The sequence below is a fragment of the Xenopus laevis genome, chromosome 1S, assembly GCF_017654675.1.
Source record: "Xenopus laevis strain J_2021 chromosome 1S, Xenopus_laevis_v10.1, whole genome shotgun sequence".
NCBI lineage: Eukaryota > Metazoa > Chordata > Amphibia > Anura > Pipidae > Xenopus > Xenopus laevis.
In genome coordinates this window covers 2,538,879-2,558,943 of record NC_054372.1, presented here as the reverse complement: position 1 = coordinate 2,558,943, position 20,065 = coordinate 2,538,879, and positions in this window count along the sequence as shown.

Here is a 20,065-nt window from a genome sequence, read left to right as displayed (position 1 = left end):
AAAACCCCCACCACCCGGTGCACCTCCGCGCCCTTTTTTGCTAAAACTGCTCAACTACAGAGATAGGGATGCGGCCCTCACAGCAGCCAGAGTGAAAGGCCCGATCCGCTTCCAAGGGGCAACAGTATCACTTTACCCTGACTTTTCACCTAACATTCAAAAACAGAGGGCTGAATTTACAAGGGTAAAGGCTCGACTCAGAGAGGCGCAAATCAAGTAAAGTATGCAATATTCTGCGTGGATGCGCATTCAAGATGGCGACCGCACACACTTTTTCACCTCGCCTAAGGATGTGGAAGACTGGCTCAACCAACACGGCGTTCGCCAATCTCCCAACCGGAATCCCAGACCTGACTAGGTAGCGACCTCCCAGAATCCCCAATTCTGATCCAGTCCACAAGGATCTCTACAAGTTGTTGTTTCCCATGCCCACTAGGGCACTCTATTGACTTTGGCAGTTTGAGTTAAATGCCCTAACCCCAACATTACTCTCCAGGGCTGTGAATATTTCAGTCGAACCAACTTAGATACCAGCAATATAGAGACGACTATCTGGTGCCCAGCGCCTAATGTTGGGTAAACATGCAAACAAACACCCCAGCTGTCCCTTGAACATAACTGTCCAGTTTCCCTTTGTTCTACCCATGGAACGCTTACCCCCTAACGTTTTTGCCTAAGGGATCGGCCCTACAACTCTCCACAAACTGTCACTTCAGAGGGTACATGACCCTTCTCCGCATGTCCTAAGGACACCAGTTACTACCTGCAAAGAAATGGAGATACAACTGACTTGAAGGAGTTTCTTATCAAGCATGTAATCCTGCAGTTTACAGTCCCCCCCCCCTTTTTATTTTTTCTTTATTTTTTCCCTCCTTCCCGGCCACATCGATACCCCACTGTGGGCCACACCTGGTCTTTTCTTACTGGGCAACTGCCCAATATTTCAGCTCGGTGCCTGACAACAGGCAGTTACTGACTTCAACACCCGCCCTAGACCCCCGAATAGGGACTGTTTCTTAGCAGCAGTCTAGGGGATAACCCCCATTATTGTTCTAGATTGTTATGGGTAATAGACTCACCCGAGTTTGGGGGGTGAGTAGGGAGGGTTGGGGATGTATATATGTTGGGTTTGTGTATCAATGTATTTCGCAGACTATTCACTCTAAATTGCTCGGCATAGTAACTAAGCATGATATACTTTATAAGTTTATCTTCCTGATGTACCTGAAGGGATGGACACTTCCTCTGACTTGGCATATACCTACAACTGTATGCTATGGCTAATATATCGATACTTTCTTGGAACGTGAGGGGCTTTAATTCCAAATTTAAAAGGAGCTTGTTGTTTAATTACCTCAAGAGATATCCTCCCTCTATCCTTCTCCTCCAGGAGACGCATCTCTCCGGACAAAAAGTTCTCGCACTTAAGAAACCATGGGTGGGATGGCATTTTCACTCTACTTTTTCAACTTATTCGAGGGGGGTCTCCGTATTAATTCACAAGGGTCTGCCATTTGAACTTCTAAAGCTCCACTTAGATCACTACGGCAGATTCCTGGTAATTCATGGCCTTATCGCCAACAAACCCATTCTGTTGGTCAATCTGTATATGCCTCCGCCATTTGCAGTGTCCATCCTAGATATAATGATGACTAAACTGTCTGAATTCCCACCTAGCCCCCTCTGTAATATGGGAGATTTTAACTGTTGCTTAAATCCGTCCTTGGATAAACTTTGCCCTGACCCCCATACGTTTACTAAGCTCACCACGTGGGCAGAAGCCTTACAACTAACTGACCCCTGGAGGTGGAAATACCCACTCCAAAAAACCACTCTCCAACACACAAAACTTTCTCTAGGATAGACCTGGCCCTCGTATCTCATGACCTCCTATCTATGGTTGATCAAATCCGATACCTACCCCAATCCCTATCTGACCACTCCCCACTTCAAGTTACTTTTCGCTGGAATCCTGAGGCCTCAGACAAGCTATGGCGCTTAAGCCCTCTTTGGCTCAAAAACACTACAGTGGCCGAGGTGAATGCCCAGGCCTATGGCGACTATTGGGTCCATAACGTGGGGTCCGCCTCCCCTCTGACTCTTTGGGATGCCTCTAAGGCGGTCATGAGAGGAGCGCTTATGGGGGCAATCTCACAAGCAAGGAATGATATTTTAGACCAGGTTAAAGCCGAGGAGACTGAACTCCGTAATGCTTCAGGAGCACATACACTGAACCCTACCCCTGCCAACTATGCTGGTCTCCTAAGCGCTCAAAACTCTCTTTCCAGAGCCTCCATATCACTAACTAGAAAAGCCTTGCTTTACCAGAACCAGCGTATCTTTGATCAGAGCGACAAAAACAGTAAGCTTTTGGCATTTTTGGCTAGACAACAGACTACATCCTCCGCTGTTCCCCGCCTTGTTTTAGATGATGGCTCAATAGTCGCTGAACCCAAGCTCATAGCACGAGAATTTGCCACCTTCTACCAAAACCTATATTCTACCACAACAACACAGAACCCAACTCCTTCACTTCTTGGACTCCATCCCTATCCCGTCTCTCTCACTTAGTGACAAAACATTTCTGGATGCACCTATAACGCCCCGAGAAATTGCTGATGCCATTGCCTCCCTACCCCCAAATAAGACACTAGGACCAGATGGCCTACCTCCAGACTGGTACAAAGCTCTCTCAGAACAATTAGTCCGGAAATATCTAGAGACGCTGCAAAATGCTTTCGATAGTAATTCACTACCTCCATCATTTACAGAGGCCCTCATAGTTGTCATCCCTAAACCAGGTAAAGATACAACTCGCTGCTCTTTATACCGCCCTATATCTCTCCTAAATACAGATGCTAAAATCCTGGCTAAGGTCCTCACTTCCCACCTCCAAAAGGTAGTCCCTGACCTTATCCACCCTGATCAATCTGGCTTTATGCCAGGACGCTCCACTAACATCAACCTCCGCAGACTCTTTACTAACCTGCAGATCGCCCATACTGAAATAGGCACCAGAGTAGTAGCCTCCCTAGACTCTGCTAAGGCTTTTGATTCGGTGGAGTGGGATTACCTATGGGAGGTTTTAGCCCGTTTCGGACTTGGCCCTAGATGCATATCCTGGATCAAACTTCTCTACAAGAACCCCACGGCACGCGTGAGAGTTAATGGCCATATTTCACCCCCTTTCTTACTAACAAGGGGAACACGGCAGGGTTGCCCCCTTTCCCCAATTCTATTTGCCCTAGCAATAGAACCACTAGCAATACTGACCAGACAGTCTCCTTTAATCAAGGGTTTAACCTACGGCACTATTCAGGAAAAAATCTCCCTTTTTGCAGATGACCTCCTTATATATTTGGCAGATCCCAATGATTCTCTTACAGCCCTCCTGGACCTGGTCAATCGCTTTGGCTTATTCTCTGGACTACGAGTTAACTGGGAAAAATCAGTTTTATTCCCCATTGACCCTGACCAACCTCGATCTCTACCACAAGAGACCCCTCTCGAATGGGCCACCCAATTCAAGTACCTAGGAGTGGTAGTCCATGCAGATCTCACAAAATACACTACCTTAAACCTCGACCCAATTTTAGTTAATCTGACCAATACCTTAAATCGATGGACTAAACTCCCTCTGTCTCTCTGGGGTAGAGTAAACGTCATTAAAATGATTTACCTCAACAAAATTCTCTACCTACTCCATAATGCGCCTATATATATCCCCAAAAAATACTTTAAAAGTATAAACCAAATCGTGATCCCCTTCCTCTGGAACAATAAAACACCCAGAATCGCTTGGTCAAAGCTTTGTGCACCATGCGACGTGGGAGGTCTGGCCCTCCCCAACTTCCATTGGTATTTTATAGCTTCACAAGTATATTACCTCCACTGGTGCTTTAACCCTGACCCATATAACCCAAACTCGCAGTTACAAGCTCTTTTACTAGTCCCAGGGATTCTGGCCCATTACCGACGACACTGACTACCCCACAGAAGGCCTGGCTGATAGCTCTCAAACTTTTGGGACATTCACCACCCCTCCTATCCCCTCACCTCCCACTCTGGGGGAATTCCTATCTAAATCACTTTAGTTTCTTGCAACACTCGGTTTTCTGGCCAAGGCAAGGCATTAAATGCTTGAAGGACCTCCTTGAGAATCATACCTTTGCCACCCTTTGCACACTCCAACAAAAGTGCCAACCAACACATAGTCCATTATTTAAGTACCTACAATTACGACATGCCTTCCACTCCCAATTTAACAGTCTTACTCCCCAGCAATCCTGTCTAGTCATAGAAGAAATTCTTCATGATCCCAACCCAGCAAAGCTGGTGTCCCGGCACTACCAGCAATTCCTTTTATCCGGCCCCAAACCTTTTCGATCAGCACAAGACTGGTGGAATACCAAAATTGTAGGCCTTGAGCAGGATAACTGGGACGAAGCAACAGATCACATATACACTGGCCTGATATCGTCGAAAGACAAACTAATACAATATAAAATTATGCATCATATTTACATTACTCCCACACGACTCAAACTGATGGGCCGGATCCCCTGCGACTCCTGTCCCAGGTGTCACCAACAAGCTGCAGATTTCTTCCATTTAATCTGGGAATGCCACTATATATTGAGCTTTTGGACACAAGTCGTAAACTATCTAGCGGGCAATCTTGACTTTCCGAGAATAATTTCACCTACAGTTTGCCTTTTGGGGGTCCTAGAAGAGATAATCCCAGCTAAGTATACTCGAATCTCTTTTCGTATCCTACTCTTTTATGCGAAAAAAACTGTAGCCCTACACTGGATGGGTAACCTCTCACCCTCTCTCAATGCTTGGATACAACTGGTTAACAAAGCAGTACCCCTATATAAGCTCACCTACGAAGTTAGGGAAACACCAACAAAATTTGATAAAATTTGGGGATTGTGGAATGACATTGACCCGACCCCTCTGTAGCATGTCTTAACCAAGTCCATCTCCTATTATGAAATCCTTCATGGTTAGCTATCCTACATATCCTCGAAGGTCCCAACCCAGCCTTCAGATGTAAAGTTCACCTGAATTTGATAGTGTCCATCTCAACTGCACGATCTCTGTATTGTGTTATGCTTGGTGACAGCCTGTGCCATGTTTTCATCCTGCCAAACTTGTACAGTTTAGTCTGCGAGTGTACTTGTTGTATGTCTGATTGCTGTGTGTTTAAAAAAAGAAATAAATCTTACCTTTAAAAAAAAAAAAGAGTTGGGGAGCAACACAAGCATAAAAAAGTCCATTGGGGTGCCAAATAAGGGCTGTGATTGCCTATTTGGTAGCTCCTATGTGGACTTGCAGCCTACAGGAGGCTCTATTTGGCACTATACTTAGTTTTTATGCAATTAAAACTTACTTCCAAGCCTGGAATTCAAAAATAATCGCCTACTTTGAGGACACTGAGAGCAACATCCAAGGGTTTGGAGAGCAACATGTTGCTCACGAGCTACTGGTTGGGGATCACTGATCTATATGAAAAGCCTGCAAAGTTTTTAAATGTTTGTGAGTACAACTGACATTCCAAGCAGCACGAAAGTCTCACATGGGTCGCGATTCCTACCTGATTTTAATGTGTTTTACTTTATTGGTTTTAAATGATTTTTTTTACGGTGGGTGTGGTTCCACTTGTGTCACTGGAAAGTGATTATAAGTACATACAGCAATCCAGAAGGCAAAGAAAGGAAATGAAGAGCGCATAGCGGCGGAGGCTCAGAATTACCCAAATAAGTTTTTTAAGTATATTAATAGTAAAAAAATGCAGGTTGAGAGTGTTGCTCCATTAAATAATGGTACCAGTATGGCTGTAACAGATACAGAAAAGGCAAATGTGCTAAATCAGTTCTTTTCTTCAGTGTATACAATAGAGGAGTCTGAGTTCCCAGGCTCACTTTATAACTGCACTAATGGCTCAGCTCAATCTAGTCAGTGGCTGACTCAGGATATGATCCATAAAGCTTTAATACAAATTAATGTAAACAAGGTTCAAGGGCCTGATGGCATACACCCCCGGGTTCTAAGAGAGCTTAGTTCAATTTTAGACCAGCCCCTATTTCTGATTTTCTCAGATTCACTTTCATCTGGTATGGTGCCTATGGATTGGAGAAAAGCTGATGTCATTCCAATATTTAAAAAGGGATTACGATCTCAGCCTGGCAATTATAGGCCTGTAAGCTTGACATCTGTGGTGGGAAAATTATTTGAAGGCTTGTTAAGGGATCACATTCAAAATGTTGTCCTAGTGAATGACATTATGAGCCGCAATCAGCATGGCTTTATGAAGGATAGGTCATGTCAGACAAATTAGATTTTTATGATGAGGTAGGTAATATGCTGGACAGTGGGGGGGGGGGGCAGTAGATCTATTTGGATTTTGCCAAAGCGTTTGATACTGTGCCCCACAAACGACTGCTTTCTAAACTAAGGTCTGTTGGGCTTAATGAAGTCGTTTGCACATGGATAGGAAACTGGCTACAGGATCGGGTACAGAGGGTGGTTGTTAATGGGACATTCTCTACTTGGAGTAAGGTTCTTAGTGGGGTCCCCCAGGGCTCAGTATTGGGTCCACTTTTATTTAACTTGTTCATTAATGACTTAGGGGAGGGGATTGTAAGTAATGTATCAGTGTTTGCAGATGACACAAAACTATCAGCCCAATTAATTCCATCCAGGATGTGGCACTTGCAACATGATCTTGACTAACTGGCAATCTGGGCAGCTAAGTGGCAAATGAGATTCAATGTTGATAAATGTAAAGTCCTGCACCTGGGATGTAACAATATCCACTTATACCCTTAATGGGACTGCACTAGGCAAATCCATAATGGAGACGGAGCTTGGAGTCCTTGTAGATAATAAACTTGTCTGTAGCAAGCAATGCCAGTCAGCAGCATCAAGGGCAAATAAGGTCTTGACTTGTATTAAATGGGGCAGAGAGTCACGGGAGGAGGGGGTCCCACTGTATAGAGCACTGGTAAGGCCCCATCTAGAATATGCCATACAGTTTTGGTCTCCATCACTCAAACAGGACATTATTGTATTAGAGAGGGGACAGAGAAGGGCAACTAAGCTGGTAAAGGGAAAATCTTAGCTATGAGGAAAGACTGGCCAAGTTGGGGATGTTCACGCTGGAGAAGAGGCGCTTAAAGGACAAGGAAAGGCAAAAAAGTAAAATCCAATTTTTACTATCTTTAATGAAAAAGAAATATACTTTAATTTAAAAATCTGTACCGTTTTTAAAAAAACCTGACTGTATGCAGTAACATTCTCCCTTCATTTACTGCTGAGCAGGGAAACAATCATACTTATGAACAGCAGGGGGAGCCCCTGCCTTACTTTCCAGCCATGCAGAACTCAAGCAGCTTTGTTTGTGACGATCCCTAAGCAGCCCAGACCACACTGAGCATGTGCATTGCCTTTGTTATACATCTTTGTCTGACAAAGTTACAAGATGGTGACCCCCTGTGGCCAACTTTGAAAGCATAAATCATTTGTTTGATCAGGCTTGTGGTGCAGTAAGTTCATGCTTATGTTTAGTATACAAAATACAGCATTTCTAGCCTTATTCTATTTTACACTTTCCTTGTCCTTTAAGGGGAGATATGATAACTATGTATAAATATATAAGGGGATCATATAATAATCTCTCTAATGCTTTATTTACCAGTAGGTCTTTCCAGCTGACACAAGGTCATCCATTCCGATTAGAAGAAAAGAGGTTCCAGCTAAATATTGGGAAGGGGTTTGTTACAGTGAGAGCTGTGAAGATGTGGAATTGTCTCTTTGAATCAGTGGTACAGGCTGATACATTAGATAGGTATAAGGTAGGGTTGGATACTTTATTCACTAGTAGCTCCTCCCAGCAGACAGGAGGGAGCCAATGAGATTAGAGGAGGGAAAGGGGTGTTACAGGGAGAGCTGGGAAGTGAATCAGGGGTACAGGCTGATACATTAGATAGGTACAAGGAAGGGTCGGATGCTTTATTCACCAGTAGCTCCTCCCAGCAGACAGGAGGGAGCCAATGAGATTAGAGGAGGGAAAGGGGTGTTACAGGGAGAGCTGGGAAGTGAATCAGTGGTACAGGCTGATACATTAGATAGGTATAAGAAGGGGTTGGATGGTGTTTAGCAAGTGAGGGAATACAGGGATATGGGAGATAGCTCATAGTACAAGTTGACCAGGGACTGGTCCCATTGCTAATTTGGAGTCAGGAAGAAATTTTTTCCTCCTCTGAGGCAAATTGGAGAGGCTTCAGATTGGGTTTTTTGCCTTCCTCTGGATCAACTGGCAGTTAGGCAGGTTAAAATAGAGTTCAAAGGTTGAACTTGATGGACATGTTTCTTTCTTCAACCTAACTTACTATGAGTGCACTTGGTGTATTATAAGACTATAAAATGACCACACTACCTTTATTTTTTCTCCTCCCCCCATGTTCTTTGTTTGGAGCGCTCCAGAGGCAAATGTGGAGGAGACGTATTTGTTGCAGAGTGGGAAACTTTTTTTGTTTGGTATTTCCTCTTTCGGCCTAAGAAGAAATGTCTGAAGGAAAAGGGGTTGCACTTGACTAGGATTAGAGTGAGTAGGAGCTCTATGTGAGGATCATCTTAGAGGTGGTCAGATAGATGGAGATAGAAATTTTAGCCTTTGACCTTGACAAGGAGGTAGTGATTGGGGTTAGGACCCTGGGGAGAAGTGTCCCTAGATTGGCTAATGACATTCTGCTAGTGTTCATCCACAGGACAGGGGTACTGGAGGCTTCTGAGAGGAATGGGGTGGGAGTATGTCAGTGTTAGAGATTTGTAACTGATGATATATCAAAGTCGGATCAGTTGTGCTATAATATATTGATATATTTGTACATTGCCAACCCCGGTGTGTCGGAGCTGCTGAATAAAAGTCTGTCTCGTTCATCCCACTCAAGTGTGAGATGTCCACATTACACAGAAAAGGCCTTCTCTATACCCTTTCCCTATTTGAGGAGCTACAAATCACAGTTATCTACTTTATACCCTGCGTAGCAGCCAGTGCCTCTGAAAAGGAACACAAAGGCTTGCGGCTACTTACACATCGCACCAATGTAGAGTGTAAAAAACATTGGCGATAGCTCACCGCATGGTGCATTGTAAATTGCGACAGACAGGGCATCAGCAAAACTGCAAAAGGGAAATTAATACTACACAAATCCACTTAGAAACGACTTAGAAGCAAATTTAACTGCAGAAGTATTTTAACTCCAATTTAGTTTTCAGAACAGGGACAGTTATTTTCTACAGTTGTCGAATTCTACATGTAACATCTCCAGAATAAACCAAATATGCCCCAGGTGCCTGTGTCTATATCCAGGACACTGTGCAACCCTCTCTCTGTTTTCTATAAAATGACAGTTGGATGAGTCAGTTCTCTTGCTCTGTTCTGCAGATGCAGCCTGTAACCCTGACCCTCTGCATTACATTAGGAACACTGACGTATATAAATGTGCCATGCTTGCATCCACGGCTTTCCCACATCTCTTTAAAGTGCTCTTATATCTGATATTCGTTTGTGTGAAACCTTGCACATGTGCAGCACAAACAGCAAACCCTGCCTGTCAGTTAAACATCATCAAAATGTATGAGGAGTATGAATATTTTCAAGAAGGAGATATTGTGCTTGGAGGAGTAATAGGAGTGAACTCTTACACGATTAATTACATGCATTTGGATGAAGCTTACAAAAGGAGGATGTGTGTGAAGTAAGTCCCATTTCTTACAGACATGAATAATATTTGCCTCTTGAAATCGAAATGAGATGTTATGTAGTTGGTTACATAGTTACATAGTTAGTTACATAGTTAAATTGGGTTGAAAAAAGACAAAGTCCATCAAGTTCAACCCCTCCAAATGAAAACCCAGCATCCATACACATACCCCTCCCTACTTTTAATTAAATTCTAAATTCTAAATTCTAATTTTATTGAGATTATGAAAAGTCCAGTATTTGTAAATAGAGCCTGGTTACTCTGCATTCATAGTTACATAGTTACATAGTTATAACTAGATGTTATGCTACTTTAGCTCAGATAAAATGTCCATTTTAATGTATTTTCTCCTAGGGGCTTGTCAGTCCATGCATATTTGTTATTAATTGGTTATTAATTGGTTATTAGGAGAAGATCATGTTCAGCAACATGCAGCAACAGCTCTGTGATGATATTTTATATTTTAGCATTTATGTAAAGCAGAAAGTCAAAGCCCATTTCTTACACATATATAAGTATAAAACAATGCAATTTAATGCTGTGGATATTGGTGTTACGATGTAGACTGTAAACACATATTGGTTATTATCAAGGAACAAAGATTATAGAAGAGGAGCCTTTGTTTGAAGATTTAAGGCCTCAGGTACAAGTGATTGGGCAGTTACATAGTTACATAGTTACATAGTTAAATTGGGTTGAAAAAAGACAAAGTCCATCAAGTTCAACCCCTCCAAATGAAAACCCAGCATCCATACACACACCCCTCCCTACTACTAGTTATCTCACAATTTTAACTGGCCCAATATATGATAAAATAGTAACACAACTGGAATCACCAATACAAAGTACAGAAACCTGTTATCCAGAAAACTCAGAAATATGGAAAGGAGATTTCTATATAATGTAAGTAATCCAAAATTTTAAAAATGATTTCCCTTTTCTGTGTAATAATAAAACAGTAACTTGTACTTGATCCCAACTAAGATATAATTAATCCTTATTGGAAGCAAAACCAGCCTATTGGCTTTATTTCATGTTTACATGATATTCCAGTAGACTTAAAGGGGACCTGCCACCCTAAAAAATAACTTAATATCCTATTTTATCATATTAGTCAAGCAAAATAAACTTTACTTACACTATATAAATTATTTAAATCTTTTTCCATTCAGTCTAAAAATCCACAATCACAGCAAGCAGGCAGCAGCCATTTTGTAAACACTGTTATTAAGGAAAACTTTGCATTATCTCAAAATCTTGTGTATCAGCCAGAATGAGACACCTGATGTCCATGCCCATACACTGGTTTCGGAGTTAGATAGCAAGGAAGGAGAGGGGTGAAGAGTGCTGTGATATTTAGGAAGTGCAGAATGGAAAGTGAAAGTAACTGTCTGAGGCATAGAGGTGGGGCAGGCAATACATGATTGACAGCTGGGATTTTTAAATGCGTTTATAATAGGTATGGATGTTTTGCTTAAAAAAATAATTTGGGTTTTGTATTCAATTTGAAAAGGACTTTTATTATACATCTTTTTATGTCTGGGTGACAGGTCCCCTTTAAGGTATGAAGAGCTAAATTACGTAAAGACCCATTATCTGTAAAACCCCATGTCCCGAACATTCTGAATAACAGGTCCCATACCTGTGCCACAATAAAGAATAGGAACACTGTAATATTATATTACCTCGTTAGGCTTAACTTCAACAGTCCTAAATGGACACCCTATTAAAGGATAGCACAAGTGAGTAGCTATTGGCACTATCCTTTAGCTAAGCATTGCAAGTTAGTGGTAGCTCTTGCGTCTCCTGCTAAGTGATCCTGTGCACATTATCAATCAATGCTTCAGAGGAAGTCAAAGATGGGGAACAAGATCTACTCAGAAGGGGGCGCTTCAGCTGGCTGTATCTCCAGTCAACTGGCAAATAGTTGGGAGAACATATTTTATGGGCATTTCCAACCCATTTGGCTTCACCAAACATTTACAAAATGGTCTTTTCAATGAGTTTTTTCAAACCACTCAACTTTTTTTTTACTATACTTTAGTGTCTATGGGCATTTTTTTTGCAGCAAAATGCAGAGAAATATTTTGCTCATCCCTATGAACTAACATATGGGTGATGTTTTATAGGGCTTCCTTTGCTCCTGCTTTAACATCTGCCTTTATAAGTTACATCCAGATTTCTCCTAGCACTTTGCAGGTCCACATTAAATTGCCTTGCACCGAGTTAATTTAAATAGTTCATGACCATTATTTTGCTGAATTTCTTTAAAAAAAACAGTGCAACAAATAAAAAGTACAGGTATGGGACCTGTTATCCAGAATGCTCAGGACCTGGGGTTTTCCGGATAACGGATCTTTCTGTAATTTGGATCTTCATACCTTAAGTCTACTAGAAAATCATATAAACATTAAACAAATATACCTGTAGACTGGTTTTGCTTCGTAATCTTAGTTGGGATCAAGTGCAAACTATTCTTTTATTATTACAGAGAAAAAGAAAATCAGTTTTAACAATTTGGATTATTTTATTACAATGAAGTCTATGGAAGACAGCCTTTCTGTAATTTGGAGCATTCTGGATAATGGGTTTCCTATAAGTAGGTGTTGCAGAGGGATACCCAGCACAGATAGGGTTAATATTCCCTCTCAACCAAGTAATGAAGTGGCAGCTGAGAGAGGAGCTACCTAGGAAAGGTAAAAGGCCTGTGTTACCCACACCTGAGGGTTCTCCTGATACCTCCTAGAGTGGAGGGAAATGGGTGCTGCTGGGAGAGACAGTGCCTGGCAGAAGGTGTCTTGCTACCAGCAAGAGTGTGGCAGAGGCTAGTGAGCCTGAGTCCCAGGAGGGGAAGCCAGCAGGGCTGAGTGAGAAGCCCAAAGGCTCTGAAGTTGCAGAGGGTGGGAGTTTCCCTTGATGGTGAGCGACCCTGAAGGTTTCTTGTTTTGAAGTTGTTGAACTGTACCATGCATGTTCTACATTGAAGTTGCTGAACTGGGGTTTTGTTGCCTTTTGTTGGGAATGCCCAGTGCTTAATAAACCTGTGTTTTGTCCGAAGCCTTGGGGGCAAATTTACTAAAGGGTGAAATGGCTAACGCTAGCGAAAATTCGCCAGCGTGACATAATTTTGCCACTTCGCTGATTTACTAATGGGTGCTGGCATAAATTCGCTAGCGAAGTGGACCTTCTCTAGCACTACTTCGCACCCTTACGCCAGGGGAAGTTGCACTATGGCAAAGGGACGTAACTACGCTAATTCACTAACTTGCAGATTTTCGTGAACGTTACCTGTTGCGACAGACTTTACTGCGCCACCCCAGACCAGGTGAAGTGCAATAGAGTAGATAGGGATGGTTCAAAAAAAGTCACAATTACCCATTTTGGATTCATCAGAATGTGTACTTTCCATAAATATATTATGCGTCTTTGTACTATTACCGGGTCTTGCAGCACATTATACGCAGACAGGGGGCTTTGCTCACAGAAGACAAATTGGCAGCCAAGAAAATTCATATGAACTATTTTCATTTGGGGTCTGCACATGCCACCTGCTTTGGTATATCAATGCATATTGGGCATCAAACTGTTCAGTAGACCCTTGGCATTCATATTCATGGTGATTTACCATTTACCATATGTTATAAATTAGGTGAGATAAATGTGGAAAATTGCTATATTTTTAGATGATTTTCAGAAATGTCATAAAAACCACTGCCTTTAGCATAGCTTTGCAGTTGGGCAGTTTGGAGTAAAAAGACATAATTACCTATTTTTGATTTGTCAGAATGTGTACCTTACAAAAATATATGGTTTTCAGGGGTCATCATAATTTTTTGTAGCTTTTATACCACATAAAACTGGCAGTATTTATAAATTAGTGTAAATGTAAACATCCAATAAGTATGCACAAGGTAGATGTTGGGATCTTTACATGCTATATACTTCATAAACCTATATACACTGGATATGAAATTGTTCAGCAGACCCAGAGCATTACTATTTAGTTTTTTTTTAATCTTGGTACCTAATAGTATGTGGGAGACAAGATGCTGCCAGATGGAAGGTTTGAGGTGATTTTTGGAAATGTCACCAAAATTGCTAAATTTAGGAAAGGTTTGTGGCTTTGTGCTTTGGAGTAGAAAGACATGCATACTCAATTTGGATTAAGGGTGATGTCTACTTTCAGAAAATATCTGGTTTTCTGGTGTGAACATACTTTTTCTATCTTTCTTGAACAAGAAGAAAAGTGGCACTCCAGTTAAAAAAGGTGGTTTATTGCAACAGGTCGCTGACCAAAAATCGTCTGACACCTTTCGGGAACATCTCCTTTAATCATAGGCTTACAAATACAAGCATGTCACTTGCTTTAATAGGCCTTACATCAGTGGCCCCTTCAGGAGCTAAATAAAATTGCAGTGTCCATAAATATCCACTACCCCAAGAATCAGTACATATGTAAACCCCCAACCATAAAATTACTTTTAATTAATCCTTGTTAAAATCCCTTGGAAAGTTAAAACAACCACAGAGGTACAAAATACATTTTCTACTGTGTTGATTAGCTGAGAAAGTGCCTTTGAGACACAATCTGGGACTGTCAATTGTTAAATGTCCATTTAGAGTTACAATTAAAAAAACCTTTGTTTTGATAGGTCAAACCTGTGGTGTTTGATGAAAATTCACTTCTCACAGCAATCACACCACAGGTCTTCTCATCTCATAGAGCCACATCTGAAAGTACCCTTGGAGGAAAGCCAGTCACCTCTCTGTTTAGATGCGGTTGAAGAGCCCATGCTAGATGCCAGCATATTGCCCAAAGTAGGGGCTTTCTTTGAAACAAATTTAATGTCCTTAAAAGACAGTGCTTCCTGTAGTCTATCATCACCATATATAATGGGGAGATATCTCTTAACTATTTTGCAGATTTGGTTGTATTCTTCGCTGTATTCCGTTATAAAATAAATTTTTTCTTTTTCATTATCATAACCTTTCCTGTTGTCCTTCTTTGTATCCATATTCCTGTTATTAAGTGCAGTTTTATTTGCTTTGTCATAGGAATTGTAAATGAGATTTTTAGAGTAGCCTCTTCTATGTAATCTTTGGGACAGCTCTCTTGAATTTTCCTGGAAGGAGCTATTCTGACTGCAATTCCTACTGTACCGTACAAACTGTCCATACGGGATACTCAGCAGGGTAACAGCTGTTTGCCTTAAGTATAGTTTGCGGTTGGGTTTGCAAAAAATCTCTGATTCTATCCTACCATGATCCCCATTGCCCCTTAATTTTCAATCTAGAAAATTAATATTGTGTGGGTAATACTCTAAAAAAAACTTTAGATTAAAATATCATCGTTATCATTAAGATAATTATGAAAGTCCCCTATTAATTCATGTGGTCCATCCCAAACAAATAAGAGGTCGTCAATATAGCGACGTACTATGTGACTCCAATAGGGATTCTCACATCCAAGGATGCGAGACTGCTCCCATCAGCCCATATATAGGTTGGCATAGGTCGGGGCAAAGGATGCCCCCATGGCCGTCCCGAATCTCCGGAGGTAGCAATCCCCATCAAAGTAGAAAAAATTGTGAGTAAAAATTCCAAAGTCAGTAAAGTGAAACTCATGAAATCTTGTGTATTTTGATGTGAAGTGATGAATGTATCTGCTATAGCTCGTAAGCCGATGTTGTGTGGAAGGGAGGAGTATAAAGATTTGATGTCCATGGAAATTTAGCAGTAGTTGTGTAACCAAACAATGTCTGTCAATTTGTCCAATAAATGACCAGAATCTTTCAAATACGAATGTAGACATAAGACCAAAGGTTTCAGGCTAAAGTCTATCCAATCTGAAAGGCCCTCATTGGATGAGCCAATGCTGTCAACTATAGGTCTCCCCTCTGGTGAAGTTAGGGATTTTGCATTTGTGGATCTTGGGTAGATGGTGGAAAACAGGGACCACCGGGGAGGGGCGTATGAGATACTCCCTGTCCCTGGAAACCACCAGCCCCAATGAAATACCATACAATACCGGTTGTTCGATTTCAGTCAAAAACTTGATTTAGGGATGAGAGGGTAAGATGACGCTGAGTCTCAGCTAGATAGTCCTTGGTGTTCATAACCACTACACTCCCTCCTTTGTCTGCCTGTCGTATAGTTATGTCATCATTCTCTCTTAAGGCCTTCAGGCCCTTTCTCTCCTCTCTAGTGAAGTTATCATGAAAGACTTTGTCACAATAATGTAAGGACAGAACATATCCATAGAGGGACATCTAGACTGAATCGGGCAGAAGTTGGAGGCTAACTTTTTAAGTAAACTAATGTGGCCAGTGGTGATGGCATTTTCTTCCTGTAAAGAAACCAAATCCATTAGGCAACACTGTTCCGGAAAAGAAGTAAACATTATAGATTCTCCATCTTAATTGTTTGTACTCCTATTAATGTTGGGATACTCGTCCGTAGATTTGTCAGTATATAATTTATTTTATTCTACACCACTACCACCATTACCAAAATGTCTCCTTAAAGTCAACTTCCTTACACATTTATTGACATTCAGTAGTGTATTGAATAAGTTAAAGTGGTGGAAAGGAGCAAAGGATAGGCTATTGCTTAGGACTTTAATTTGTGGTTTAGTCAGTTCAACAGAGGAGACTGTGTTATTTCTATTTTCTGTAAATGTGTTGATTTTGCAGTACCTAAAATGCCAGACCATGTGGGGGTGTCTTCATTTTGGGGCCCCTATTTGCCACATGCTTAGGTAAACCTATACATATCAGACATAAAACTGTTCAGCAGACCCCAGACGTTCATTTTTGGGGTGTTTTATCTTGGTACCTAATAATATGTGGGAGATAAGTGAGAAGAGATAAAAAGTGAAAAAGAGATAAATGTGTTGATTTTGCAGTATCTGGAATTACAGAACGTATAGCATGAATGGGGTGTCTTCATTTTGGGGCCCCTATATGCCACATACTTTAGTAAACCAGTACACATTGGGCATCAAACTGTTCAGTCGACTCCTGGTGTTCGTATTTAGGGTGTTGGATTGCTACCTCATAATGTGTGGGAGATAAGATGCTTCAAAATGAAAGTTTTTAGGTCATTTTTGGAAATGTCAAAACAATCGACAAATTTAGAAAAGCTTTGCGACTTGGTACTTTGGAGTAGAAAGACATGCATACCCAATTTGGATTCGAGAGACTGTGTACTTTCCAAAAATATATGGTTTTCTGGGGTGAATGTACTTTTTTGTAGCTTTGTCCCTCATAAAATCATGTAAATGTGTTGATTTTGCAGTATCTGGAATTGCAGAACTGATGGCTCTCTTTTAATTGGCCTTCCCCTCCAGAGACTGTCAGCTCTCCAGTCCATAATGAACACTGCCACGAGGCTCATAAACCTCAACAACTGCTCCTCCTCTGCCTCGCCATTCTGTCAAACCCCCCTCCCCTGTGGTCTTACTATACATGTAGTAAAGAAGCTGAACGTATCAAAGTGAAACCCTCCCCACCAGGATCAGCCCAAAAGTTGACATAATACTAATGCATCATTCGCTCTTCTTTATTTTTGAGCACAGAACAAACCGTTTTAGGAATAATGTTGCCACTTTCAAGTTAAGCTGCATTTTTAAAAATTGCAGCTGTTTGTAGCAGCTCTACCATGAGCAATCTAAGCTGCGACTTTAGGACTCATGAACGTTTGCCCGTTCACTGGGCAAAGTACAATTTTTAGAGTAATAGCAATGTTTTTTTCCCCCAATAATGTAGCATTTTTTTCCCATAGAATTTCAGCATTGTTTTGGCCACAAGGGGGAATTGTGCCTAAATCAATTGCACTGCACCTGACTCTCTTTTGTCCAACTTGCGAAAGTTACAGTAGCACAACTGCACATGTATTTCATTGTTAATCAATGCCATTGGCTAGAAACCTGCCTGGCTTCATTCCTGTGTTTGTCCTCTAGGAATGTTATTATTAGTGATATAAAGAGGTCTAATACACTAACCAGATGTATGTGTTGCCATGGATCTGTCTGCAAATTGTCAAGTCCAATTAGTCTGGATCTCATACAGTCCTGCTCCAATCACTTTTTGCTGTAGGTTGTGTATGTGACTGACAGAGAGGCCTTGCATAGTGTAACATTAATGCTTCACCCTTGTCATTTACACAGTAAGGGGCAAATTTACTTAAAGTGGACCTGTCACCTACACATAAAAAGCTGCATAATGAAAGTCCTTTGCAATTTAAATATGAAACCCCAAAAATTATTTTCATTAAAACATCCATACCTGTTATAAAGGTCGTTAAATATCTAAACTGTCAATCAAATATTACCTGCCCCACCTCTATGCCCGTGGCATAGAGGAGGGGCAGTCAATTACTTTCACTTTCCATTCAGCACTTCCTACATGTCACTGCTCTCCTCACATTCCCCCTTCCCTCCTCAGGCTCTATAATTGTGTAGGGCACTGCACATGGACATTAGGTCCCCCATTCTGGTGCATACACAAGATTTTGGGGTGATACACAATTTCCCTTAATAACCGTGTCCACAAAATGGCTGCTGCCTGCTTGCTGTGATTGTATAATTCCAAAACAGAAGGAAACAAATTTTAAATAATAAATACAGTGTAAGTAAAGTTTATTTTGCTCAACTAACACGATAGAAAAGAATTTGAAATTATTTCTTAGGGTGACAGGTCCCCTTTAAGGTTGAATATCGAGGGTTAATTCCTTCGACTTCGAATATCGAAGTCGTAGGATTTAGCGCTATTCGTTCGATCAAACAAAAAATCCTTTGAATTGTTCGATTCAAAGGATTTTAATCCAGCGATCGAACCATTTTTGTTCTACCAAAAAAAGCTAGCAGAGCCTATGGGGACCTTCCCCATAGGCTAACATTGACTTCGGTAGTTTTTTAGGTGGCGAACTAGGGGGTCAAAGTTTTTTCTTAAAGAGACAGTACTTCGACTATCGAACAGTCAAATGATTTTTAGTTTGAATCGTTCGATTCTAAGTCGAAAGTTGAAGTCGAAGGTCGAGGTAGCCCATTCGATGGTCGAAGTAGCCAAAAAAAACATTCGAAATTCAACGTTTTTGTTTGGTAAATGGGCCCCTAAATGTCAAATTACAAAGTAAAACTGACTCCTGTGCTTAAATACTTTGAGTGCTTAAAGATTAAGCACATTTCCTTGATTTTCCTGGATTTTACACCATTTTCTCCTGGTCCCTGAAATCCTAAAAGTGGGGTTATATTGTACATACTGTAATATTCTAAGCAGTATAGATTAATTTAAATCATTTGTTTTTTTTTTAGTGTTCTTCCTCAATATTACAGACATCTTATGGATTTTGGATTAATCATAAAACTAATAAATGATAATCCATATTTGTTTCCCAACCTGACTCTGGGGTACCATATATATGATTCCTGTGGGGATGCACTGAAGGCAGTGAGGAGCGCACTACAGATATTATCTGGTACCAGGGAACCGGTTCCCAATTACTCCTGTGTGAGAAAGAGAAACATTGCTGGTTTCATTGGAGATGTCAGTTCAGAGACAACTGTGCCCATTGCCCAGATTCTGAGTCTGTATGGCTATTCACAGGTGAGGAAATAAAACAAGCAGAAACACAAATGAAATGATTAAAAAAAAATATTTTTAAAGTATGTAATTTAGAAAAAACAAAATCAGTCTAAAAAAAGAAAACTATTTGTAGGTGGTAGATTGCTGTATACAGTAAATAAATAGATTTTTCAATATAAATATTTAATTTGGAATGCACCCCAGAATACAGTAAGTCATTTTCTAATGTTTAACCAACTAAAATTTGCAGCTGTTATCTTCCTAACATCCATTCACCCTACAGTACCTTCCCATGGATCAACAACATGCATTACCACTAATGATAATTGTATCTCCATTGCATCTAACATCAGGATATTTACATTTTGGTCATCTTCCTCAATTGCCGCTAGATTTATAATAGCCTTAGTCTACAAGTTTCCTTTGTAATCTCTGTTTGGTGACCTTATTCAACCTTGAGCCGCACATGGAGCCAGAGCCTGTTCCTTTACTTCTCATTCTGGAAGACCTCCTCATACTTTTTTTGGAGAAATATGGCTCTTTGAAAATAATGCTCAGTTTTACAGTCCCAGAACTGCACAATTCCTACCATTGTTTACATCCAATGGGAAAAATTGGAAATAAGTGAGAAACACAGGTTGATTAATTAAGAATAAATAAATTATTCAGCTGTAGGCGCTGGAGATGGAGCTTTGACTATGATACTGT